Genomic DNA, 26,286 nt, shown 5'->3' on the forward strand with positions numbered 1-26,286 from the left:
GGTAAACTTTGATGAATGGCATTTAACCTACGCAAACGTGCGTTAGCAGGACCTGGGCCATGCATTCTGCTCTCTCCGCGTAAATTACATTACCCGGTAGCCTGGGGTTAGAGCCACGGGGGTGGAGGATGGGGAAAAGAAAAACCGGGTTCAAAAGAATCGAGGAGACTTCCCTGTCTGGCAGCCCATAGAACACGGTGCAGCCTCGGACTCCAGGAGTTTCCAGAGGTTGCTCGGATGAGGAAGAGGGGAAATCAGTGCACCCTAGAAGAACTGTAAACCCAGGGAGAACTGTAACCCCACTTGGAACCCCAGGCCTGTCTAGAACGGATCAGCCTTCCAGGGAAGATCTAGGGAACGTAGATTAAGGTGAGCAGGTGGGCACGCTGGCTGCAGGAGCTTTCCCCTTTGGGCGGAGGACAGGGTCGGGGAAGCAATAAGCCGAGGAAACTGCGTGCACAGGGAAGTTCTTTGAGGCTTCAAAGTAAGGACACCTCACTTTCAGTTCTCTCTAGATGGTTCGGGATTCGACAGCCTCTAATGTAGAGGCTCATTTCCAGGATTTCTATTCAGGCAAGAGATACCAAGAAATCTGTAATCCTTCACCGCAGCTCTCTCCTAGGGTGAAAAACAGAGCTTCCGTCCCTTCACCCAGGGCACCCCAGAAATTCATCAATGTGGCTAAAGGCTGGAGGGAGGAGGAGGGAGCGGTCGGCACGCTCAACGAGCAGCTAAAACGAGCCTTGCCGTCGGGGAGAGCTGTGTCAGTCCAGCTACCCTTTCCTAAGGTTTCTCAGCCCACGCTTCGCCGGCAGTCAGTGCAGCGCAGACCGGTCTAAACTCCCCGTGGGAAGGCCGCTGCGTGGTGGGGGATGGTAGGAGGTGGGGGAGAGACGGGGGAGGGGTGCGCTTGGGGTGGCGGGCTCTCTAGCGCAGCTGAACCTGCCAGCCTTTCCCGCCACCAGGGTTCCCTCCCCAACAGGCAGCCGCACGCGGGTCCAGACTGCACAGTGGTCAGCCCCGCTTGGCTTCGGGGAAACCTTACAGTTTGTCGCCCCCTGTCGGGTCGGGCCCCGGTTTGGCGGCGCGGGTTTCCGCGCGGCGGGCTGGACGAGGTGGCTCAAAGGTTGATCTGCAGAAAGCAAAACGTCTCTTCAGCGTTCCGGGTTGCGGCTTGGTCACCTCCGCTGCTCCGGGGGCAGCTAACGGTCCACGAGGGGCGCGCAAAGGTAAGAAAGCGCAAAGATTCCGCATTAGGTCTCGGTGAAATAGTTTTGCAGGCGCAAAGCGCGGCGTGCAACTAAGCGGTGTTTTCCCGAAGCGCGGAAGCCCCGGGGCTCTGAACGCCCGCTCAACCTGATGCTGGCCGCTCACAGGGGCAGAGGACCAAGGCGAGGGTCCCTAAGCGATCCTAAGACAGACAGGCAGGCAGGGAAAGTAGGCGAGGGCAGCGGTTTGATTGACGGTGCAAGTTGAAGAGGGAGCGATGGAGAGAAGGGAGTTTTTGTAGGGACCGGAGGCTGGCCGCAGAGAACGTCGCTAGGAAATATTCTGCCCATTTGTCACCAGAGTGAATGCAGGACCGGACTGTTCAGGCTGAGTGAAACAGCCTCCCCAGTTCACCTCTAGATATCATCTTGATTTTTGATGTGATTGTGTGGGGAAGTGATTGTGTGGGGAAGTTATTTGGGTGCAAACGAAGCGTGCAACGGGCTGGTCGTTCCTTGGGACCCACACGTTCCAAGGTCTCCAGGAGAAAACCGAACTAGCAGATGGAAGTCCGTCGCGGGTGCGCAGACTGCTGGGAAGGAGCGCACAGCAGAGCAAGCACGCTGTATTCGTAGAGAAGCCCGGGTCGAACCTTGGTTTTACAGCCTCCCTGCCCGCCTGCCGGGGCTAGCAGACGTGGGTTTCACTATCAAGTCTCTCTTGGCTCGGGCCTTGCACTTTCGTTGCTTCGTGAACACTGAGCGGCGCTTTGCTTGGTTCGAAATTAAAGTCAAACAAGCCGAATATTTTATTTTAAAATTCGCTGGAAAAGAAAAGCGCGCAAACTGCGTAATAGCCTACCCTACTCTACAGGGACGACGTTACAGAGGACGGTTTTACCATTACACAAAACTTAAAAGTAAGAAGATGGATTTTTTTTTTTTTTTAAGTATGAGATGTGGCCAGATTTGAGAAAGCATCTTGGGGGAGGGGGTATTGCAAAACCTCGGGGAGCGCTGGATCAGGGGAGTAGCTCGCAGGAAGCGGGAGCATGCAGAGTGCCTCGAAAACTACACGGAGAGTGACGGGGATCGAAGAGGGCAAGATGCAGAGAAGGGAGGTCTCACAGATTAATGACCGCAGCGGCCACCCAGTGGTCAGCGTGAGGCCTGGGCCCCTTCCTCACCTTAGGAAGCCAGTGGCACCTGCTTTCCCGGCTGGAACGCACACTCTCCGGCCGGCCAGAGTAAGGCGCTGAAGGCCTCACCAGGCCCAAGAACAGCAAGCTCCATCCCCGTGTTCCCACTGACAAATTCTCTAGGCTTATTTTCACTCAGCCTGCTAGTGTCTGCCCTGCTCGTTGCCTAGGCTCACTTTTCCTCTGCCAGCCAGGAAAAGTTGGGTCAGCATCCCTGAATGGGTAGAAACTGTCTCAATCAACTTTGGCCTCTCATTGCAATGACCTTGGAAATGTAGACCAAGAGTAGCAAAGAGAATAAAAATGTCTTTCCCAGCTTCTTCAAATGAAAGGAATACACAAGAGCAGATAGCTATTTTGCAGCATAAAAACAATCTCGGATGTTGGGTTCAGAGACCAGAGGGAAAATAGCAGAAAATAGATTTGCTGTGCAAGTCCATTAGAAACAAACAGGAGGAAATTGGGCATGACCAAGGAAGATCTAAGACACTTCCTGCTTTGAAATGTAGAGACTTGACTACTCTATTTGTAACTTAGCTTTCAGAGCTTCAGAGTGCAAAAATTAAAAGTTGCATTTGGGTAATAAAAATAAACTATGGATGCCAGTAGGTTTTTTAATTTTTTTTTTTTTGTCTTGTCGGGGAGGGATAGTTTTCTGAGTCTTTGAAGTAGCCTGTCTCCTTGTCCCTGGTTTATGTAAATCCTTACCTGACCAAAATCCTAAATCCTTTATAGTGTATGTCTCCCTAACTTTCCTGGCAATGGGCATGTCACATAAGCCCTCAGAAAAGCCTCGGTGTCTCTTTCTGAAAAGTTAAGAACATCGTGCAATTATATTTATTTCATCTCATTAACACACACACACACACACACACACACACACCATGTACATCAAATTCCCAGAATGTTTAAGGAATGGTCAAAAATCCCACCTTTACAATAATCTCTCAAAAGTGTTTATGTGTCACTGCTAAAAACCTAAATGGCAAAATGAACACTGGAAATGCTGCAGGACTTCAACTGTGTGTGGATACTCCTGACTACTTGGAAAAGTGGGGAATCTAAGAATAGCCACGGGAGGGGCGTTTACAAAGGGAGCCTAGAGGGTGGTGGTGTGCCAGGCTTGGAAAGGACTTTTTAAAAAGCAAGGGCAGATGAGGGTCTCCTGCTGCCTTAGGCTTGCCCCTGCTGATCAGACTCTCTCAGCTGCAAAGATTGACATGCGAGCTGCATCCACACTGGCCCAGCCTAATCGGAAACAGCTTGAAGTGTGTTCCCTGTGAAATCAAGGGCAGCGATGCTTTAGAGATTTCTGTTTCTGCATGGACTTGGAACATGGGAGATGGACATGGAGGCTAGAGGTTATTTATTGGTGCCTTTTGTCTTAATTAAGACGGAGGCTGAAAGACCTTGTTTGCTTGGATTTCTCTGATTTCTTACTAAACATCAGTCGTCTCCACGTTTCAACACAGAAGAGATCATTTACGCCCTGGAAAATGCAGTATTTAGGTTTGCAGAGCGATTGCTGTCATTATTTCATCACAGGACACTAAACCTTCAGGACACTGCCGGATCCCCTTCCTACAGAGGCAGAGGGGAATGGGGCACTGCCCCTCTTCAGTGACCTATTTCTTACGTAATTAGCACATTGATTCATAATTAAAACTCAATTGTTTCATTTTTGTTAGACACATACCTTTGGGAAATATGGAAAGAAAGCCTTGGCTCTAAGGTTGTGGGTCAGGTTTTTAGCGTTAGCTCCGAAGCCTGAAAGCTTACCCTCTGTGATTACAGTCTCACCAACACTAGCTCCCCTTCGTGTTCATCTGATTTTTCATATGCATGTCTCTGAAATCTCTCCCAGGAGGGATCATTTTCCTTGGCCAGAAATCAAGTGTCTTTTTGGTGAGGTTTCTCTGAGGCACGGATGGGATTCTTGTAACTTTTTACTGCTTGTCTGCCCCATCCCTTTGAATTGATCGCTATTGGTTATCTTCTCCTCTAGAGTCACCGCGCTGTCCCAGTGATGCTACAGATACATAGACGAGTACATACACATCTATTTATGTATATATAAAGTATGTCCGCTGTTCCGTGATGGTTTTAATTTTCCTCTCCCTCCCCCTAGTGTATGGGCTACAGAGTTTTATTGAAGACCCGTAATGCCTCCGGTTTTGATTTAGTGTTTTGGAGTTTGTGATCTCATTGCCCAGTATGGAAAATATTAGACAGGGTCTGAAGATTGTACACAGGAAAAGACCCGCATCACCATTGTGGGCCAAGTGCTCTTCTCCAGCTATGAAATAACACAACTGCGCAGCTGGCTCTAGCCAAAGTGTGGGATTTATGTCATCAAATAGACTCCTGCAGCCTGTCCTGCCTTTGCAAGGGCTTTAGAAAAACTACTGAAATCACCTAGGCACTCTAGACGGTGCTGACACCCAGAGACGGTGATTGAATTTGAAATAGTTACATGAGTGCAGCCTGAAAATCAGAATTTTAAAGAGTCATTCGGATGGTTTTCAGGTGTGTTTAAATTGGAGCATCTGCTTTTGGAGAAGGTGGAAGGGAGGGGTAGGAGATGATGCTCTGCTCTGTAGCGAAGTTCTAGGAGGTAGAAAGAAAGGCTGGCAGCCATTCTCTATGCTAATGCCCTGTAAAGGCTCTTAAATACGCGTTCAGTTCAAATCTTTGTCTGAGATGGCCTCCCCACGGTTCTGCCACGCTCTGACCCTCTTGAGAACAGCAGGGCAGCAACCACAGCCCTTCATCAGTCAGCTGGCTGCTGAGGTTTCTGTCTTTAAAGATCCCTGTTTTCTTGCTCTGGAACAGGTGATCCCGGGGCTGCTGGTTAAGTGTAAACATCTGAGCAGGGCTTAGCTCAGGAGCATTGACAAAGTTTGGCCCGAAAGGATGTGGAAGTGAATCATAAGCTCCCTGTGGGGAGGGGGGATCGTAGTAATTGGGTCATCCAAGAAGCTAGGAAGTTGTCTTCTGACACTCTAAGGAGCTTAAATAACAGACATGGAAAGCAACAGGGCAGCACAGCCCTCAAGCTGAGTAGGTCATCCGAGAAATGCCGAATCTTCCAAAAGTTCGAAGCAATTTCAGATTTTTGTTTATGGTCTTAGTTGTTAATTCTGTGTCAGGTACCTTAAGAGAAGGAAGCTTTTCCACGATGGCAGTGACATGCTACAAGTGTGCTTGAAATCAGATGCAGAGGAGGATAATGGTAAAAGTGTCTGTGGGTAGCTTAGCCAAAGGAGAGGAGATAAGGAAGCCCCCCTAACACCACACGCCAACCCCCCCCACACACACATACACACCTTACAAATCTGTAAAGTCTCAGAAACAAAATTAAATAACTGTTTTGTTTTTATTAGGTTAGCTGGATAGTTAAGACCCAAGCTGCTTTTAACTTGATTTTTATTATTTCAGAGACTTGTGTGTATCCCAAATGACATGTATCATTTCAGGCTTTTTTCCCCCTCCCCTCTGTTTTGTATTACTTTTTATCTTTGTTTTTTGAGACAAACTGTAGAGCCCACTCTGGCCTTGAATTCTCAATCTTCTTGGCCCAGCTTTCTGAGGGTTGGGGTCAAAGACAGGCACCAGCACCTACCATTGACTTTTTTTTTTTTTTTTTTAATTTCGCAAACAAGTCTCAATAAAATTCTGGAGTCACTGTCATTGTAAACCCTTCAACAGTACAGGGCTGCTTGTGATGACTTAAAAAAAAATTCTTTCTAGCTGTGAAATGTAAACCATTAGTAAAACTAAAGGGACAAATAAAATTGAGCTTAGAGTCTCAATTTTTTAGTGTTGTATTATTTAGGGAGTATTATTTAGTGTCTTGGTTTGGAACCCATCACCTTGAGCATGCTAGACAAGCATTCCGCCACTGAGCTGAGCACACAGCTCTTGTGTTTCAAACATTACATAGACATCTGCTGAAGGTATCTCTTGAATCACATATTTTATAAACTCTATCAATGCATAGTTTGTAAACTCTATTAATTATTTCAAGTATTCTGTTAAAAATTCTTGATGTTCATATTCTTTGATAAAATTACACTAATTGTTATAAGAGCATACAAAAAATTAAGGATATATGAAAATTGCTAATAATATCAACGATAGCAAAAATAAAACGCCCTTAAATTTGTCTGAGGTTTCTCGATAACAAACAGAAGCTGAGGGTTGGAGGATTGAAATGCTGTGACAGATGCTAGCAGAGCAATAAGGTGGTGGGTTGCATGGACAGATTCACTGAGAAAATGAGTCTTGACAGGACTCCCAGACATGTAGACACTGGCACAAAGAGCGAGTTAATATCTGCCAGCCTGGGACATACTCAGAATTTATATTATTATTTCTTGACAGGCCAATAGGAAAGGGGTCTGTCCCTTCTTGCAAAAACCATCAGAGGGTGCTTTCCATTCCATTTTAGATAGTAACACCTCTGGTTGAACCAAAACTCTTTAATTTAATCTTTCTTCTGCAATTATGTTACACAGAATGTAACCAGGTCGTGTGATGCGGACTTCGGGGTACACGTGTGTGACGTGTTCCTGTTTGCAGTGTCAGCTGACTGGTTTGAGCAGAACGGATCTGGCACTTTCATCTTATTTTCTCTATAAATTTAAATTTAAATTTCTCTTTAAATGACTTAGGTAACTCTGCAAGAAGGGCTGTGGAATTGGCTGGAGCTGGCATACAGCAGAGCTTAGACTTAAATAAATAACCTTAGATGGAATTTGATGGCTTTCAGTACAACTCTGGGCTTAAGGTCCAAGGGTCATGGAATTGGAGCCTTGGCTGTGTTGGTTCCATTGTGCCTTCAGAGGATCTCTTCACATCTAAGCTGATGGGGAAGTTGGAAAAGAAAATTGTGGCCACAGGTGATTGACAAGTATGCAAAAGTGTGTCAGGGTGCAGCAGTGGGGCTGGGGAGGGGTTTGTGGGTGGGCGTGCACCATTGTGGGGGCTCAAATGCTTTTTTATTTTTAAAGCTTAGTATCGTTAAGTCCAAACTGTGTACACACCTTAAACAGAATATTGGCAACCGTAGGCTAAAATGTCCATCTATTAGATGCTTAGGGGATATTTTGCTAATAGAAATGCTTAGAAGCCAAGCTGCTTCACAATGTATACTGTGGAGAAGGCAGATTCAAAGTCCTTTCCTGAATTTTCATTCCTTCCTGGGGCTGGCTCAACACACTGAAATGGCATCTTGGGGAGTCAGAATCACAGCATCTGCTTTAAAGAGGTGAGCGACAGAAGTGTCACCCCGCCTTCTGCGGTTTGAGGAAAATGAGGAAGAAGGAAGGCCTACGTTTGTCCATAACTTTCCAGTAACACGGGTGGGTTGATTTCTTTCTCTTTGTATTTTCTTGTCGGCTAAGCATGCTGAGCCCCAATCTAAACAGGAACCATGGCTACTTGCCTTTGCCCAGTGTCTTATCAAACTCCTCCTTCATTACAGAGAATGTATGCATTTATTCTCTTGCTTTTGTGCCACAGTGGACTCCCTCATTTCCTTCTTTACCCTTTGAACATGCTCTGCCACCAGGAACTCCCTTGGGGTTCAGTTCCCAGAGAACCAAGCTTGGAGCTCAGGAACTCCCACTTCTAATAGCCACCCTGCATTCTACAGGGTATTCCTGACCAAGATTGGTGTTTGACCCTCCCTCCCTCCATTTTTTACCACTTCCCCCCAAAACTCACACCTCTCTTGGTTTTCCCACACATTTCCAACTTTTCCCCATTTCAAGAAGTGCTTTAAATCCAAATTTTTAGTCGTGTGGCATCTTCTGTAACAAAATTGCTTATAGCCTTAGGATAAGAATCACAGTAATCGCTTATATCTCATTAGCTGGGCACACTACCTTAGTAACCTCATGGCTTCCAAAGATTGGGGTGCCAGAGGTTTATGTACTGTACTGGACACTATCAGGCACTGTCCAAACCATCCTGCCCAGGACTCGAATACTCATTGTTACAGGCTGAGACTATAAATGTAAATGTTAATGTTAATAATTCACATTGGAGACTTTTTCCAATTACTCTAGGCCAAAGAGCTAGTGTGCCTAAGAAAATACTTTCCCCACATCTACTGATGCTCATTGTTGGGGTATGAAAGTCTGTGAGACAAGGATTGAAGAACAACTTGGAAAGGCCATTCCAGTATCAGAGCATCAAGTAACCTTGCAGTGTCTCTATCATCTCCCTACTCATCTTTGGCTCAGTCCAGACCCACATCTATCTTGGATATTGATTCCAAGGCACTGGGCTGAGTCTGCAGGTTGTGAACACTGTCTTCTTTGCCAACTATCTGAATTTGTTTCTGTGGTTTCCTTGCTGCAAGTATGATGGTGAGCATGAATCATTGCTGCAGAAGTACAAGCTTGGAAGCCAGAATGACTCCTCGTAGCTTGGCATCCTCTTTGTCCATTGAGGAAGGGTGCTAAGCAGGTGGGGGTTCTCAAGAAAGAAAGTGATTTGGCTTCTGGCACCCCAAGGGCAAGGAGGGGCCTAGAGGGGGCTGGCAGAATTCCAGTGACCATTATCCTATTAGCATTTAGGCTCTTAGAAACCAAGAAGCCAGAGAAAGGCACCAAGAATGGAGGTGGGCGAGCTCCAGGACAAAGTTTTAAAATGTGGTCTGGCATTGTTTGCAACATGGGGCAAATTTCTGAAATGGAAATATACAGGACCTCCAAGGCAATCCACAAATTAGAGCATGGAACATGAACCGTGTTGGTGGGCTTGTCCCAGCTCTACAAAATAGCTTCATTGAGCAAATTAATCAAGTAGTTCTGATTACAAGGGAAACATATCTACTGAGGGGAAAATGATTTTCAGACCCTTTCAGCGGTTGTGTTAACATGTAATTCATCTGAGCAAACAGAAGAAATTTCTTCCTGTAGTCAGCAACCCTTGTGAGACAAGGGTTGGAGAAGCCGGTGTTGCTCCCAAGAACTTCGTGTTCTGATTTCCTGCTTCTGAAGCTGGCCTTGCAGATTTTCCTGGTGCTTATCAAGGGGTGGAGGGAGCTTCCAGCCATGGGAATACTCATCTCTCTGGAGTCTCAGTTCCACCTAATGATTTTGAAAAATAATGTCATTTTGATATCAAAACATGCATAGATTCTTCAGGGCATAGAAGATAATTTTTTTGTCTTTGTCTTTTGGAGGTACAAAAAAGAATGTGTCAATGCCACCCCAGTTACCAGATGTGTAAGCTTAGCTCCTGTTCTGGAGTGCCAAGGCGTATGCCCCAGGTGTCAAGAGAGGTGCTGTGGTGGAAAACTTTGAACTGCGCTGTTAACTCTGTAAGCAGAGCACATCAGAGTAAATACAAGATGTGGGTGTCAAGAGGGATGCTGTGCCATGAACCTTTGAAGTGTGCTGTCAGCTCCATAAACAGAGCCCATCAGAGGCAACAACGAAGCTCTGGGGTGGGAGGACCACAGGCCTTTACAGGTAGGTGCTTGTAGCCCAGATGGACCTTGAAGAGTGGGTGGATGCTGACAGGTGGCAGTCCAGGGGGCAAAGGAAGGGTGGTAAGCTGGCGAGTAGAAGTGCCGAGGCAAGGTGAAATCACAGGAAAGATGTGACTGTAAAGGAGGGGAGCAGGAAGTGGTGGCAGAGGAAGCAGGAAGACAGGTTGGGGACCTTGTAAAGAGAGGCCAGAATGGCAGGCCAGTGAGCAGCTAGTGGACAGAGAGGCTGAGAGACTTGGATGCTCAGGCCCTTTGGGCCATGGCTAGAAGTTGATACCAGCCTAGAAACTGACCTGACTGAAGATGACATCAACCCACCTCCTTCACCTAAGGGCCCAAGCAGGCCATATAAACACTCCATCTCTGTTTTATAACTTAGAGTCCTTTTCACAGGAACATCCACAGACTAAACCGAATGAGGAAAAGGTGCTTCACATAATGCCAGCTGCACAGCAAATGCTCAGCAAACGTTATTGTTCTTGTATCATTTTTAACAATAGATCATTTAAATACATCATGCTATCCCACTGTACAGTTTTCAACACTAAAAAATTAGGCTGTGAGAAATTAAGAGGGAGCCAGACAAGTTGGAGTTGAGAATGGTGAAAGAGAAAGATACCCTAGCAGGAGTTTTGTTTGGCCAACTGTAAAACAATCTCAATTATTTACTAAGGCATAATTTCTGCAAGCCACAGCTTGCTGGCCTCCACTGTATTTATCCCCTGGAGAATGGCCGGACCTCATTTTTTAAACATCTCCTTTGAGTTAAGTTTGTACTTTCATAATTGTTTTCTTCCTCGACCCACCCCTGCCCTAAAAACAGCATTTGGAACAGTCACAGGGAAGCAAAGTACCAATGGGGCCACTACCAAGGGCCACAGAAAGCATCAGGGAAGAAGGATGCCCTGTCTAGAACTACATGGGTACCAGCATGCAAGGGCTGTTCACCTTCAGTTTTCACGTTCACACGCTTCTCCAGCATGCCTTCCGATGTCAGCTCAACACTGAGAAGCTGGGGTTCAAAGGGGGAAAGGCTGAGCTTAGACCACAGGCTGTGAGTGTGGCATCAGCCCTGAAATGTGCTGAGTGCTGTTTGTAGACCTACCATAAGACTTTGATCCTGATATCTACAGACCTTTGACCTGTGGTTCCCTTCTTTTCTTATTCTGCTTTCTTTTTCCCAAAAATGTTTTGTTTATGAGTGTTTTGTGTGGCTGCACCTCTGTGCCACAGCCCATACATGGAGGTAAAAAAACAGCTTTCAGGAGTCTGCCCCGCTCCTTCTGGGTAGTAAACTCAGGTCATCAGGCTTGTTCAACAGGGTTTCTACCAGCTGATTCATCTTGCTGGCTCCCATCTTAATTGAATCTTGCGATTTCCTTTTTCATCCAAGCCTTCTTTGAGCCCCTGCACTGACAAATGCGCTGTTCCCAGTAGCTCATTACTTCTCACATTTCTCTCCTTCAATGGTCGTTGATGCACTTGCTGGTTCCCAACCTTATGTCCCAGCTGCTTCCCCAAGACTCATCCTTCTGTGTTTCCACTGTGCATGAAGCCCCTCAAATGCTGCAAGTGCTGGGGATGGGGGTGGGAGGTAGGGGGGCGGTGTCTGGGAGAATGGAGAATGACCTCACAAAATTAACTTCAAACTTCAATTAATCACACAAGCTAAAGAGGCACACTTCGTTCTTAATGAAGAAAACTCTCCTAAATGTGTATGTACCAAGCTCTGGTGCACCCAGTTTCATTAAAACCATACTACCGGATTAACATCAGTCAATTAACAGTGGGTGATCTTGACAGCCCACTTTCTCCAGTAGAGAGGGCATCTGGACAAAAACAGAAAAACATCAGAACTAATTGAGATCATACATCAAACGAACTTAACAGATATCTGCTTATTATACCACCCAAACACAAAAGAATACACAGTCTACTCCGCAGCACGTGGAAGCTTTCCTAAGTGGACCACATCCTGGGCTGAAAAACAAAAGTTTACAAATGAGGAGAGACCGCAATCACTCCTTCTAACCTACTTGAACACAATACCGTAAAACTTAAAGGTGACAGCAAAAACATCTCTAGTAAATACACAAGCTCATGTTTTAAGCTTTCGCAATTGTTTTGTACTTTGCTTAGGGTGATTTTTTTTTTCTTCATGTAGACATTCTAAGCTCCTAAGAGTTTCAGTGCCAGGCTGGGACATAGCTCAGTTGGTATAGTACTTAGCTAGCATGTACGGGTTTAATCCCCAACACCAAATCTACTGAGTATAGTGGTGTGGACCTGTAATTCCAGCATTCTATATGAAAAGCAAGAGGATCAGAAGTTCAAGGTCACCTTCTGATACATAGTGAGTTCGAGGCCAGCCTATGCTACATAAGACCCTGTCACAAAAGAAAAAAAATACCAGTTAGAATGGACTGTTTATTCATTTCCTGGAGTCTGCATTTTATGTCACTTCCAGGTCAACTTTCTTCCCTTCATGATGTGCACTCTTCCCGTGCACCCATCAGGCATGTTCATGGCTTTTCATTTCCCACATTTCATCCTTGCTGTGTTGGAGCTAGCCCAAATCTGTGGTGTGAGGGATGGCTCTCTTTTACCAAGGGCTTCTGGGAAAGAGAACGAGGTGTACACTGTGCCTGTGAGTTTAACCAGAACCAAAGGCTCTCAACCTGCACCCATGGCATAAACCCTGCCGCCCCTTGGCTGTGCTGTTCTGCAGGTGAAACTTTCAGTTCTCCCTCCATCTCTACTCAGCAGTCCCCACGGCCAACGTCTTCTACAGATGGGCTGGGATCATCGTCACTGAAGATGAAGAGAAGTCCCTCTCTCAGTTCTGGACACCTGGAGGCGTGCTGGCCGTCAGTAGATTACCAAGGTGCTTTCTTTACAGACCTGGCAGAACTAAATGGTTCAAACTATCAACAGTAACAGTGTCAACTGTGACCAAGTCCTCCTGTGTGTGTGACACTACACTAAGTGCTTCAGAGACACATGCAATGCGTTTGTCTCAGGGCCTAGGTTTTGTTTTATCTGTTTAAAAGACATGATAGGCATCTCCGGTTTCACTTAACTTTGCTTCCCTTTATGAGGTATGTCTCTGTATGTCTGTCTGTCTGTCTGTCTGTCTGTCTCTGTGTGTGTGTGTGTGTGTGTGTGTGTGTGTGTGTGTGTCTGTGTTTAACCCAGGCCTGTGATTGCTAAAGCTGCTCCGAGACAGCATGTTCCCTTGCACTTTGAAGAAGTTCTGGAATGGGTTGAACTTCCTGAGCTCAGTCAGGTCAGCACAGAGTCACAGCTTGGTTTCTGGGGGACTTTGTTTTGAGGGTTATTACATGATAAGTAGAGTCATCACCTGAATCTGATAAGATTATGGTAGTCTGGTGAGGACACAGGCATTCTTAGTTTCCATTTCAAATATGTCAAACACTTCTTCTTATCTTCGTAGCTATTCTCCTTCCCCAAACAGAAGCTTGGAAACAGCAAGAGTTTCAGTATTGCATTTTCCAAGCCCTCTTGTGTGAGAAACAGGAAAATCAAACACTAAGTAGGACAGACCCAGGGCCCCTGGTTCTTTCCCTCCCCTTTCAGCCTTTCCTTATAGGGCCTCTCCATTCTCCTCTGATACCTGAACACCGCAGAACCACTCTCTGCCATGGTCCCCAGTGGTCATGCTAGGCTGGAACTCAGGGAATGGCATTATTCATTCCACATCAGAGAAGCTTCTTCTTGCAGTAGATACGAAATAGCACAGAGACTCGCAACTGGACAGTATGCAGGGTGAGAGGTTTCAGAACACTCAGCCCTAAATGGGATGTCTTCGTCAGACCCCTCCCTTCAGGACTCTGGGGTTCATGCAGAAGAGGAGGCAGAAATATTGTAAGAGCCAGAGGTGGTGGGTGACTTGGAAACAGTATTTTCCAGACACAACAGGACTGAGGCCCATACACAGAGACTGTGGCGGCACACATAAGCCCTGCGTGGCTTCAAGTCAGACGAAACCCCAGCATGAAGAAGGGGAAATGGGCATGAAGTCTAACCCCTAGTCAAGAATCTATTTGCAACTTATACCTGATGGAAAAGGGAAAATCTAGTTTTCTTAAGTGGAGTAACACTGGCATATAAAACCATACTCCTGAGCAGGCTCCCATGCCCAGGAGTAATCAGCCAACACAAAATGAACTCCATATTTTTTGTTTTGGCTTTCATTTTTGTGGGTTTTTTATGTTATTTTGTTTTGTTTGGGTATTTTTGTTTTGTTAATTTTTGTTTTGATTTTAATTTTTGTTTTCTTCATTTGTTTTGAGGAGAAAAAGAGAAAGAACATGAAGTCAAGTGAGTAGAGGGGTGGGAGGATCTTCAGAGAAAATGGGCAACAGGAAACATGATCAAAATGTATTGTATGAAAAAAAACTATGTCAGGAGCTTGCCATGGTTTCTAAGACTTTTATTGTTCTTATTTCCAACACAGTTGACTCTCCAAAGACAGGGTAGAGTTGATTTTCCTATTTTTCTTACTGAGTGCTGACTTCCTGTTCACATGCAATTTGTAGACCCACAAGGCCAGTTCACTGACAATGCATAGCTCCAGTGTGAGGTGGCGTCTGTACATGTAACATGACGCACAGCTTTCTAGCCTCTGCTTGACACCCAGTCTGAGGGACACTGAACTTACTTGTTCATCAGTGTTTTCTACCCCAGGGGAAAAATTAAAATCCCCTTCTCCAAATTATCTCTCTACTTTAATGAATGGCCTGTTTTCTCCTTAGATACAGACATGCATAACATGGTGCATTAGTTATTTTTTTTCTCATTGCTGCGGCAAAATACCGGACAATCATGGCTTGAGGAAAGGCAAGTTGTTTGGGCTTGAGGTTTGAGGGGATACAGTCCGTCATAAGGAGGAAGGCATGGTAGCAGGAACAGGAAGTGGCTGGTCCCATGTACTCACAGTCTGGAGGCAGAGAGATGGATGGTGCTACTACTTCTCTCTCTCTCTCTCATTCTCTCTCTCTCTCTCCTTTTAGTACCATCCGCAGGTGGTGCTGCCCATACAGTTAACCCTCTCTGAAAACAACAACAACAACAACAAAAAGCTCCCACACACATCCAGGGTGTGTCTTCTAGATGAGTAGAAGTCCAGGCAAGTTGACCATCACACAAATTTTCCCCATTTTTAATGTTCAGTTGGAAATCATGGCTGAAGTATCCACTGTATTATCCTTTCATGACCTTTCTGTTTATTAGCTTTGTTTATGTAGAACCTTATTGGTGTGCCTACAAAAATAAAATATTCATAATTTCAAAGGAAGCTTTACCATGTGAAGGAGCCACTACATGCTGACTGTGACAGTGACAAATGTCAGAGCTTTTACACTTTTATTTGTTTTTACTTCATGTGTAGAGTTTTTGTCTTCAAGTGTTTGTATGTACACGCATCATATGCACGCCTGGTGCTTTGGGAGGCCATCTCTCCAATCCCAAATGTCATGGTTTGATGGATAAAGATGGGTGTTGGCCTGGAGTTTTAAAGGAAGACACCCCGTTCCCCCGCAGCAGACAACTGTGTTGCATAGAACACTTCATGAAAGGATGTCTCCTTTCCTGTGAAGTAGATACTGGCCATTTTATTCCACTTGTTTTCTTTATTGTTAAACTTAAAATTTTTGTTTGTGTATCACTTTGGTCAGCAAAGAATTCATGGTGGCATCCCTAAAATCACAAGCAAATTATGCTCACGGCTACTAGATGAAAGTAAAAACCAGTGGTATAGACACTGAAGATATGTGTCAGTGGTTAAGAGCGTTGGCTGCTTTTCCAGAGGATCCAGATTCAATTCCCAGAACCCACAAGATGGCTCACAAGCATCTCCAGCCTCACAGGGTCCAACGCCCTCTTCTGGCCTCTAGGACTTCCAGGCACACAGGTGCTGCACAGATGTACATGCAGGTAAAACATCCACACACATATAAGATTTTCTTTCTTTGTTTAAAAAAAATTATTTATTTTTATTTTATGCATATGAGTGTTTCTCCTGCTACGTGTATATGTACCACCTCCATTCCCTGTGTCCATAGAGGCACAAAGAGGATGTCATATCTCCTAGGACTGGAGCTAAGATGGTTGTGAGCCACCATATGGGCACTGGGAATTGAACCTGGGTCCTCTTTAAGAGTAGCAAGTGCTCTTAACTGCTGAGCCAACCCTCAAGCCCATGAATAAAAATTTCAAAACTATCAGTCATGTAGAACCTAGCTGCAGCGAGGCCATGGCCACATTCTTCTGTGTCCTCAGCCCTGGATTTCCTTGATTCTTTTCTCCAACCCATAGCAGCACATGGATCTTCAGAAGCCAGGGAGAGCAGTGACCATTTTTCAGATCAAGTTGAGGTAAGTCCTCCCAGCATTGATTGGCTAACATAAGGCATTTCCATCTCCATGCCTCGAACCGTGGACAAGAGTATCCGTGAAAAAAAAAAAAAAATGCCCAGTCATGCCTAAACATTTCCTGTGGCCAATTAATGCTTCCATAAGTGCTCTTTTTTGAAATAATATCCTGATGTATCCCCAAAGGCATCTTAATAGTCTAAATAGAAAAATAACCTGAATTATGTTATACTGGTAACTCAGGTAATCAAGGCAAGGTAGAAATCTGAATTTCAGAAACAACGGAAAGGATTCCTGTGTCAAAAAAAAAAAAATGTGGTACTGGAAAGACGGCTGCTTAGGTAAAGCATTTGCCACAAGTGTGTAGACTTGAGTTTGAATCTCAGATCCCATGTGGAGTTGGGTGCTGTAGCACGCATTTGTAATCACTACATTCCTATAGCAAGGTGGGAGGCAAAGAAAGAATTCCCAGAGGTTCCCAGGCCAGCTAGCCTAGTGTACGCAGCAATGAGCAACAACAGAAGAGAGACCCTGCCTCAAACACCTGAGGCTGTTCTCTGACTTCCATACATGTGTTATGACACTTACACATGGACTCTCACACGAACAGGTATACACACTTGTGTGCACATACATATCACAGACTCACACAGAGAAATGCATGAAATCAAGACTCAAAAAAAAAAATGAGGACAAAGTACTTTTAAGTTTAAAAACCTCCCAGAAGGAACATTCATTCCACACACCAAAATAGAAGTTATTTCCAGTACCAAACTTTATTGTTTTGTTTAAGTCTTGCTAAGTAGCCCAGGCTAGCCTTGAGCACATGATCCTCTTCCTTCAGCCTTCTGATTTCTGAGATTATCGACATGCGCTATCATACTCAGCTTTCCAGAGCTGATTGTCTTAGACCAGCACAATTTTATAATTGAATGGTCAACTCCTGAGGGACAGAAATGACGTATGAAATGCTAGAAGCTTACAGAAGCTGCAGATGCAAAGCTCACAGGCAGGTAGCAGCGATGAAAGGGGAGAGAGCACGGTTGCTTCTGAGAACAGTGTACATCCCGGAGCACATCCCTGACAGGCATTCTCTATCCCACTAGTTGTTTCAGGATTCATACGAACTCAGATGGGGAAAATGCCAATGTGGCTGCTTAGAGCCTGCAGGGACTAGACACAACTATAAAGGACGTTCAAGGTGGGGTGTGATTACAGAAGAAGGTGTCGCAGCTGCCTCCCTGTGCCATAGGTCACACTCTGGGACCATCTTGCCCCAACTGACAAACTCTTCCTTGGCCTTGACGCTGAGCTGGAGCTGGCTGAAAGCCTTCGCTAGGCCAGGCATGTGTGAGAGAGCTACACGTGTGATCTTGCTTGAGTCCTCTTAACATTCTTAGAGGGTAAACTAACATCAAAGACTCCCACAGCCCAGATGAGGAAATGGCACACCAACGGCGACTCAAGGCTGCTGAGCTAGGATTTGAACCTTGCACCTGGCTCTGGAGTAGGCATCCACTTTCTGTGCCAGTCAGGAGATGAAAACAGTGGGCAGAGACTTCTGATACTCAGTCCAGGAACTTTCAGCCTTCCTCTAGGGTTCAGCATGTAACTCACTTGGTTTCCCAGGCCTGATTTCTGCAAGCCTGTTCAGGCTCAGATTGGCTCTTCCTTCTCCCAGTTGCCCACAATCGCTTGAAGTGCTCTCTAGTGCCTCCATGAGGGATAGCTGATAGGAAACAAGGTAAAGAATTTCTTTTCAAATTTGGTGGAGATTTCCAAGTAGTTCATTAAGTTAAGACCTGATGTCACATTTTCAGTAATCCATATGTTAGATTTTTTTCGGTGCTGGGACTATACTAATCATGCACTAAACCACTAACCAACACCTCAGTCCCTATCCACTGCATTTTAAACAGAAGTCAGGGGCCCTGTGGATAGGACAGGAACCACAAATCCTCAAAGAGTTAGGTCCCAATCCCTGTTTCTCATATTTTCTAGAGAGGCCATCTTTCATTTCCACCAAATTTTCAAAGGATTTAACTAAAAATGTCCTAAAATCATTACTGTCTTTGTTCTTTAGCTGTGTGCATAACTTAAAAATTATTATGTGATAGGCAACTTAGTAATAAGTGCAAATCTTTGCATTTCCCTCCTTCTCTGCTGACAGTTTGGAATTTTGGAAACACCTTGAAGCTGGGGTGAGACCTTGGTTCTTATGACAGCTGCCATTGACCATCCGTATGATCCAAAGAGAGTCCAGCTTCCTTGAAGCTCTCAGCGGACTCAGCTTCCAAGAAGCATGGCATGATGCACCCTGGCTTTTGAGTGCCATGCTTGGAGGCATGACTGTCTGGGGAGCATTCTTTCACTCTACAAGTGACCAGTGGAATACACAATGTATTCCAAAGCTTTGGAGCATGATTGGAAGGGCCAACAGTCCTCTTGCTGGGCTAAGCAACTGCAGGACCATTCACCTTTACAAAAGGCAATACAGTCAAAGGAAGGGCATGCTCTTATCTGGTTGGAAACTGGACAATACTGCTGTTTTCTCAGGTTGCCGGTCACGTGATGGACAGCTGCCAATAGAAAAGACCACACTCCTGGCTCAGGCCACAATAGTGAAGACTGCTGGTCTTTATCCCCATTAGTATTTTTCTTTTAATGTTAATGTGGTCCGTTGTGCTAGCACTGCTCCAAGGCAGATATTGTCTCTCAAGGATTTGGTAGGAGTGGGGTGAGGATCACAGCTTCTAGACCTAATCTTGTCCAGGCATTTGCTAACTAAACATGACTATGGCAAGCATGTTCATAGTCTTAGCCTCCTAAAGTACCTACCTGTTTTAATAAATTCCCATGTCCCTAAACCCCAGAGGCTTCCCAAGCCTCTGCTGAAAAACCAACCTATCACGCTTTTCAGAGGCCTTTCCTTGAAATTGTTTCTGTCCTTTGGTCTGGTGGCTTTGTATCTCTGAGCCTAATGACTGTTTCTGTTTAATTTTCAGATGCTTAATTATAGTGGAACACTTCAACACCATTAAATTAAAACAAGCTACTAGCTTGTTCTTGATTGTGGCCTGGAATGCTTCCAAATGACGTTGACAGCAATATCAGATATTTAATTCATACCACACATTTAGCTAACTTCAGGACAAAATTGTGAAATGCCTTGCACAAATCCACTTGTGAGCTAGGAACATTTCCACGAGGGAAAGACTTTGGGCAGCATGTCTCATCTGCTAATGAGTTTTTAGTGTTTTGCAGAGACTAGAGTCTCTTGTCTTAGAGTATAATGACTTTCCAATTTGGTTTTCATAAGGGCCGCTTATATTACATTTTGCAAAAAAAAACTAATGAAATTACATATTTCTTGTAATCATGGTTTTATTTACATGGCCATGTGACCAAGCCTATTATTTAAAGTTGGCAAGTGAGCAGACAAGCCATCAATCCACGGCTTTCTGGTGTGGAAAGCAAGCTTTTTAGGTGCTATGAAGCCCTGAAATGCAGGAAGGTGTGTTCAGTGGGAGCTAAAGGCAACAGAAGGTCCCTGTAAGATAATATTCTTGGGGAATGGATGTTAATAGTTAGTTTGGGTCTTTACAACATCAGTCATATGGGTATTGTTTGCATCTGACAGTTTTTCTTTTAAGATTAATGTGCTTATGAAAACCTTGTGCGTTACTCTGCGAGGCAAGCTTGAAATCCATCAGCATTACCATCGGAATGACACAGTGCTGGGAGAGCAAACCAAATGACAAACAGAATCTGGTTTTCAGAGGCCAGTGTGTGTTGAAGAGAAATGATCTGAAGCCAAAATTGGCCTCCTTCCAGAAATTCCTCCTGCTGCACTGTTGGCACAGCCCATAATGGGGGTAGGGGGGTGCTGAGGGGCAGTGGAGGGCTGAGGGGCAGGGGAGGGCTGAGGGGTAGGGGAGGGCTGAGGGACAGGGGAGGACTGAGGGGCAGGGGAGGGCTGAGGGATAGGGGAGGACTGATGGACATGGGGAAGACTGAGGGACAGGAGAGGACTGAGGGGCAGGGGGAGGACTGAGAGGTAGGGGGAGGGACTGAGGGACAAGAGAGGACTGGAGGACAGGGAAGGGACTGAGGGACATGGGAGGACTGAGCTGCAGGGGAAGACTGAGGAGCAGGGAAGGGCTGAGGGATGAGGGGGACAGGGGAGGACTGAGGGGTAGGAGCAGAACAGGACACAATTCAGAGAGAAAGGGTGATTGACTGAAAACTTTTTCTTTATAGTGAGCAATAGTCACAAGTATGCCAAAGATTGAATAAATAAATAAATAAATAAATAGACAGATAAATAAATAAATAAATTTATTCGTGAGAAATGAGACTCCTGGATTACCAGAAATGGCCACTTCTAACATCACCATTTGACACATGGTTGGTGATGTCCAGTTAAAATACACGCTGGGGAAGTTCATCCTCTGCTTGGATTGGAGAATAGAAAGTTGCTAGGGGCTTAAGGGGAAGAGAATGATGTCAAAGGGCCTCATTAGCATAAAAAGTCTTCCTTTACATTTTGAAAAGGATACTTGAGCTCACAAAAAGAGAGGGAAACACCCAGCTTGGTCTCCAGCTCAAGAACAAATGGCACTGATGTCCAGCTGGAGAAGCCTGGCTGACACCTGTGAATGTCACGGCTGTTTCAGGCCCTTGTGAGGCTCAGGATGAACTGACATCAAACAAAGATGGACAATAGATGCCAGGTCTGCCAGGTATGAGGAGGCCAGGGAGTGGGGGTGGGGCACTGGAGGGCATCACCCAGGCCTCTGAGTTGACAGCCCACTTAGCTGAGAAGGATGAGGGGAGGTTTCACCCCAACCCCACCATGTTGGCTACCACTTTTCTTGATTTCAGACTGTTTCATTTCATCACAATTCGGCCCAATCCTACTTCCCTGGCTCGGAAGGTGGGTGGCCAGAAACAGATGAGAACAACACTTGAGAGTTTCCTCGATGCACAGCTTTTTTGAGTCCCAAATCACTTCCAAATGCAGCAGCTCAGCCGAGCGCCAAGAGATCACGCTGCGTGAGGCAGCTGCACATTCGAGAAGGGAGGAATTGGTGGGACCCTGAGGCAGCCTCTGCCGGTGGACTGGGCCAAGAGGCTGTCACTGCCTTGGGGGCGGGGGAGGCTGGAGTTCACACCATCACAGCCTGGCCAACACTCCACCAATGAAGCCGGTTGCCTCCTGTCTGGCCTGGGCAAGGCTGAGTGGCATGAGAGCAGATTCCGCCAGCTGCCTGGGATGCAGGCCTGGACATCTGCATCCAGGGAGCCTCTGCAAGCTCCAGGCCTCGGAGCGTGGTGAAGGCTGGAGTTGAGCCTGGCTGGCTGGAGGTGGGTTTCTCAACAAACGGCCTGCACGTACATCTGTGTGGCTTTCAAGAAAGGGAGAGAGACCTGGTGTCTGGGGCTGCTGGAGTCGCCTACGCCTCTGCAGAGGCTCTCCTCTCTTCACTTCCCCAGTGTCATCCCCGCAGCCTTGGGTGGGTGAGCTACGGAACTAGTCGCGGGGCACCTGAAGGCAGAAATCATTATTCTGCACCTTGGCTTCCTGAAAAGGTGGATGGATGTTCCCAAAGATGGCCTCCTCTAGAAGGTAACTGCACAGCAGCTCCACAGGGAGGGCATCGGACCATCGAAGGCCACACCTTTTCCTTTAACCCGCAGGGTAGAAGCTGCACAGTAGAGGTAGGAATACAGTTAGTGTGCCAGTCTCACTCCTGACACCCACTTCCATGCTGTCCCCGAGAAAGCCATTAACAGCCTGGCACCCTCACCTCCACATCTACAAAACGCGCTGACAACGAAGAATTCATGGCTTGCTGGGTTTAAAAATCATCATCGCAAACCTAGCCTGTTGACAGAACACCGGATTTTCTAAGAGTCAACTCGAAGTCTTGAAAATAAATAAATGGAATGTGTTTAAAGACTTGACTGTCTCTCTCACCATGGTGGTATGAACATATGTCTGTGTCATTCTACTGAACTAAAACTCAGGAGGATTGATACTTTCATTTTCAAAAAATACACCTTGCTTTTTTTCTCTTCCTCATATGCCTGTATCATAAGCTGACTTGTTCTTCTGTGATGCCATTAAAGTGTCCCGAGGGGACTTTATCCACACAGGTCCTCGGAGGACATGGAATCATTTGTCTTCTCCGTGTTGAATGCTGCATTGTGGAAATACTTGTAATCCATGGGAGCGAGCTACTTACCCCATAGTCCAGGCACCCTACATCTCAGGGACCCACAGCAGTTCTGTGCTCTCTGTCCAGTAAGGGTAAGGAGGAGGATGGCCAACCTTTGAGCAACCTTTGAAAGAGAAAGTGGACAACATGCCAAAAGGCTTTGAAAACAGGCACCCTACTTCCCTAGGGATTCTCTTTAAGAGCTGCATACCTCTCTCCACCACCACGTTTGAATGTTTGTGACCACTGAGGCCATCCTCAGTGATAACCACGTAGCCTACCTCAGAAAACATAGAAGCAGCAGAACTATCCACCAATAGGAAGCTATGTAAACCATGGCATGCTCATCCAACAGACCAACTAATATACAATCAAAATTAAAATGATGTCAGAATACTAGTATGTTGGGTGAAACATCAGAGCAGTACTTACTTGGGAATGTGAGAAATTTGACCAGGAAGAGGCTAAGATAATCAAGATGTTGACAGTAAAGTCCTGTACTCTGATAGCAATTTGTATTTTACACATATATATTTGTCAAACTCCTTTGAATGACTCACTGAAGATTTGTCTGTTTCATTGTATGTTACTATCTCGTAAGCGAAAGATCAAGTACTGGGTTGTAGTTAGTTATATGCGTTCTCAAGTGTTTAAAAGTGAAGCACACAGCTTCCCTGGTGATACAAGTATTCTGGTCTGGATACTTGTATCCCCACCCCCACGTTTCTGTATTGAAATGTAATCTTCAATATGATATTGCTGAAAAGTAGAACATTTGGGGCTGGTTATGTCTGAGGGCTCTGCCCTCAGAAATTTGATTTGAGACCTGTAGAGGAAACTCCAGAGAAGCAGCTATCCTTCCTACTGAAGTAAGACACAGGAAGAAGTCACCGATGAATCAGAAGGCGGACCTCACCAGACACCGTTTGTACACCGTTGGTCTGTTGGTACTTACCAGCCTCCAGAACTGTAGGAAATAAATGTTGACTAGCTACTTGCAGCTGGAAGAGACCAAGACCTTTGGAATCTGTTGTAAACAAAACGGATCAATGGAAAGCAAGTGATGAGAGGTGAATAGCTACTCAATAAAATAAATGTACTCAAAGGTTGGCTACGAATATAGGTTGTGGACATACAGGCCTTTTCCTGCTTCTAAATTAAACTTTTCTCTTTAAAGTTATTGAGAATGTAGAAAACAAGATGACAGAACATTAAGCAATATTCATGCCATTGAAATGTGTTTATTTCATTTTTATTAAAGTGCCGGGTCTTGCTAACATTCATGTTTTTCACAATGTATATTCATTCATAATTGCAAGTTGCTTCTTTCTCCTTTAAAAATCTTTCTGTATATGAGTGACTTGCAAGCATGTATGTTGGTGTGCCACATGCCTGGCTCAGGATTGGCTGGTTGGGAGCCTCCATGTGGCTGCTGGGTAGTCCTCTGTAAGAGCAGGAAGTGCTCTTAACCACTGACCCATTTCCAGCCCCAGAAATGGCTTCTCTTGATTTCTTCTTTTGCTTGAAGTGACTATGGAGACCCATGCTCCTGACAGGTGCCTGGGTCATGTGTCACTTGTCCTGTGAGGGACATACTGAACTTTCACTGACAAAGCATTGGCAGGCTTTGTGAGCACAGCCCACTGTTGCTATTTTTCGTGCAGTTCCTGGAGCCGCTGAGATGCGTTGCTCAGTTGACAATATTCCCTTCTTTGAGATCTATCCAAGGTGGCTCAGACAGTCCTCTGAAATGGTGTGGTGACACCCTCCAAGCTTGGACTGCTTCATCTGCCATGAAGCAGTAGATCTAGTGCCATGTGTTCGTAGGTGTTTCCTCTGGGAATGTGTAGGACCAAGGACGGGTGAGGCCAGGGTTAGCATAGCATAGCACACGTGCTAAGTGAGCCTCGGCTTCTCAGTTACCTTGACGCTGAATTCATCGGGCAGAAAAATAAATGCCATACACGTCATTATAGTGCCGATTCCTAAGGAGTGCTTTCTGGTTTGACACTTAGGTAGACACAAGGTTTTCTTTTTCTCCTGTTGAATTACTGAAACAAATTCTTACACCCTCTCATTTTAATTTTAAAAATCTTTAAATTTATATACAGTGAGATTCAATTTCGTGAGTGTGTAATTCGATGAGTTTTGATGAAAGCATAGCCGTGTAACCACAGCCCTAATCTGAATGTATTCTTTTCCTCTAAGAATCTTCACTCACATATCCAAGTCTGGCTGTGGCCAGTCTTTAAACGTTCTCTTCCAATCCATTTTACACCTGGAAAAATACAGGCCACATATGGAGTCTTGTGGCTTTGATGCAAAGAAGGACCTGGATTACTGTTTCCTAAGCTCCCTCATGTTGAAGCAGATCAGATTACAAGAAATGCAAATGAATAAAATGAGGAATGGGGGTGGTCTGTGAGTAAACAAATGAAGCATTTTGTAGCATGAATTTGCAACAGATGGCACAGGGGAGCCCTCGGATTACTTTAGTTTAAGGAAAGTTTGGATAGGAAAGCCAAACTCCCTGCTTAACTGTACTCAGCCACTTGCTGGCTGTGCAACCTTGGCTAACATGCTCCACCTCTCTGCATCTCCGCTTTCTCAGCGGAACAATGGCATCCGCCTCCACCAGGGTACTGTAAGGATCAAGTGAGGACTTAAGCACATGCTGGGTAATCAGTAGACTGTTAATATCAGCATTACTTCTGCACATCATTCAAACTTACTTTTGCGCCCATGATTATGTTTCAAATGCATATGTTGGACCCCGCTACGGTCATGTTGCAAACAACGATGCAAGTTCACAACTCACTTCAAGGCAGCTTGTCAATGGAAAATTCTTCTAAAAGGAAGGGTGAATGGAGAACATCCCAGTAGCTTTTTTGCTGCAGGGCAGAGAGGAAGCCAACTGGGCATTCTCTTTAAGACAGTTAACAAATCACATGCCATGCTGTGCATCACGTAGAGCTCAACGAGGCAGAAAATAGCTCAGAAATGTACAACCAGGGATGTCTCTTCTCTCCTTTCATCAGGCTACAGTGGAAGCAATGGTGGGAGCCCTCAGGAAGGATGTTCCTCAGCACCCCTCAGGCACTGCTCTGCCCAGGGCATCTCTCCAGGCAGGGCTCCACTGAAGCATGGAGGCCCTCAGGAAAGAAGTCCCTGGAAAGGATGACCTTCCCCCTTGAAGGGAGAGCCTCAGCTACGAGGAGCCCTTCAGGCAGGGCACTGTATGCTGCCTAGAAGCACTGGCCTTGACCAAGAACTGCCTGTGCAATGTTTTCAGAAGGGAAGAGATGGGGTCACTGCCAACAGATACTTAACAAGAGGCTGCAGCGGTCCCTATCATCTGAGAGAGGCCCTGGATTTTTGGCTTAATCCAGACACGGTGACCTCATAGCTCCATCCTGGAGTGAAGACCCCATTACCTGTATCTGGCCTCTATGGTTCTGTCTAGCTGCCAGCCTTGCTGCTTCTGGCTTGCAATCTTGCCACCTCTGGCTGAGTGCTCCTTCGGCCACTGGGGCTCCTCTTAGTGAGTGACCCAAGGCCCCCAATGCTTCCTTCTGAAAACAACCCTTCTTCCTCCCTGCCGCTTTCTACAATCCAAAGGCTTCTCCAGCTGACGAGGATTGTGAAGGAGAGCGCAGTGTGTGTGCACATGTGTGTGTGTGTTAGTGTACGCATGCAGACAGGCACATATGTGTACTGTACATCTCCTCTCCTCCTCTTTTTCTGGGACAGGGTCTCGCTACG

At 45.7% G+C, this 26,286-nt stretch overlaps 1 pseudogene; it reads left to right on the plus strand.

Annotated features, from left to right (window-relative positions):
• The first annotated feature begins 7,157 nt into the window (after positions 1 to 7,157).
• The window catches only part of LOC129672953 (ganglioside-induced differentiation-associated protein 1-like 1), a 151,054-nt pseudogene continuing 131,925 nt past the window's right edge, over positions 7,158 to 26,286 (plus strand).

Source organism: Psammomys obesus, unplaced genomic scaffold (genome assembly GCF_907164565.1).
Source record: "Psammomys obesus unplaced genomic scaffold, mPsaObe1.curated_primary_1811, whole genome shotgun sequence".
In the NCBI taxonomy this organism is placed as follows: domain Eukaryota; kingdom Metazoa; phylum Chordata; class Mammalia; order Rodentia; family Muridae; genus Psammomys; species Psammomys obesus.